Below are 2,092 nucleotides of genomic sequence, written 5' to 3' on the forward strand. Positions count from 1 at the left end.
GGTCCCTGCTCCCCTCCGGGCAGGCGGGCTCCCAGAGTGTTAATGCGTGATTAATGTCCCCCCCTCAGTCCTGGTGGGTGCGCTGGGGGAACCCTTTTGATGAGAAGCGGCATTGAGTTAGGAGACTATAGGTGTAACAAGAGCAAGTATTTATTTTTTTATTTGTCATCAGGGCATCTCCCTGGGTTGTAAGTGCAATATCTGAACCGTGTCAGGGCTGCAAAGGGCGGCCCCTTCCTCTTTGGAGGGAGCTACTTTTAAAGACTCATTTCTTGGTGTAGCAGGCACTGATGGTGCGATTCAAATTGTAAATAAAGACGTTATAGGTGAAGTGTGTTACAGCTTGTATGGCAGTGCTTGTTCCAAGGAGTTTAGCTGATTAAATATGCTAAAGCCTGCATTGTCTGATGTAATTTAATTGTTGGACCTTCAGGGTTTTTAATATAGAAGATGTTGCAATGTTTCAATAAAAAGCCTTCCCAAACACTCAAAAATAGTTTTGCAGCTTGGTGAATGCTCTGTTACACAAACACTCTGGAGCATAGCATGCCCTGGTGTGGTTGATCTTGCATACCTCTAGAGCCTTTAGAGCTGCCAGTATCTCCCTGCTAGCATATCAGTTTGATAGTTTCTTTAGAACTTGAAGACTGAAAGAGTTGGACTAGCTCTAGCATCAGTCAGGCAATCGGAGTGATGGTGGTAGGAATAACCACACGGCTCTGCATCTGTTCCATCACTCACTGGAAGCATCCATATGCAGCTGTACCTGAGTAGTAGGTGCTTCCCCCTACACTCAGCTGTTTGTAGCAACTGTAATAGCAGGGATATGTGTAAAGATTAAGTAGCAGGGAAGCAATGTTTTTGTGGTGTGATTTAAGGGTGTGGGGATACTGAATTAAATGTCAAATACTGAGTTAACCCCTGTAGGTTAAATGTTTGATTTGCCTTAGCTTCTCCTGTTGATCTAGGCTTGTTGAATCATAGGACTAGGAGCCTTTCTGATATAGTATCTTGGAAAACAAAATCAAGTGTAGAAAGAAAGAAGGAAAACTTCTTGGAATAAAAGTGGTATTCCACTTCAGGAACTTCCCAAGAGAAGCACTACTGAAGCTCCTTCAGGAGCTTCCTGATGAGAGCTATTAATTGTACAAATGTGCTCTGTTGATGTTGCATGGCTTCTTCTGAGAAAAGTTGATAAAATGCCATTACTAATGGAAAGCTTCTTTGTTGGTAAAGTCGCCTAGGCCATCAGATTCTGCAGTGTTTATTTTCTCATTTGAGGTACTAAATTATAATCCATTTGTTGTGGAGATAATTTTCCAATTGAGAAGTTAATGCAAACCAGTCTGGTATCGACTTCCTAAGACTGCAGAAGTTGGTGCGATTGCATTTCTACACATAGCTAAGGTTCATCAGCCCCAGAGCAACGTCTTTAAGAATAAATTATGTGTCATGGGTTACAAAGACAGTAATGCAGTCTCAAAAATGTTTTTTTTGTACTACTACTTCTGACACCTGAGCAGGTTGTGAACAGCAGATGATGCGATTATTTGAGACATTTAGTTCTTTGTGCTGGTGCGTGCTGCCTTTGAAAGTGCTTCTGTTTGTGGGGAACAGCTCTACTTAGATTTGCAGACTTTGAGCTTGATGCCTGCTCTGTGTCTATCCAAACTTTTAAGTGCACTCAGTGATGTGTAGGGACAGTGAAAAGAAATTGAACAGGCTGGCTAAATATTATCAGCCGTGACATTATGATGATACCTAAAGTATTTCCCCTTTAAAGTGTATAATTGCAAGCGTCTCTTTTGTTTAGAAGGAGCTTTTTGGGTTAATGCTACACAGTGTATTTAGGGTGGCTTTGAATTACTACTCAATCCAAATAAGACAAATCTGGACATGACTCTGAAAGTAATTTGTCTTACATTGTTTATACCAAAAAAGTAATGGTACTACGTTGTTCCCTAGTTAGTGGGAATAATCACGTTACTGGGGTGTGCCCAGATATCACAGAGAAGGTGCATGTGCCCCAACCTGGATTGGTAAAACTAATTATGACTCTTTGAAATAAATGTGTATGTTTTCACCACAGGAG

Source organism: Manacus vitellinus, unplaced genomic scaffold, assembly GCF_001715985.3.
Source record: "Manacus vitellinus isolate BGI_N305 unplaced genomic scaffold, ASM171598v3 scaffold_6_pilon, whole genome shotgun sequence".
In the NCBI taxonomy this organism is placed as follows: domain Eukaryota; kingdom Metazoa; phylum Chordata; class Aves; order Passeriformes; family Pipridae; genus Manacus; species Manacus vitellinus.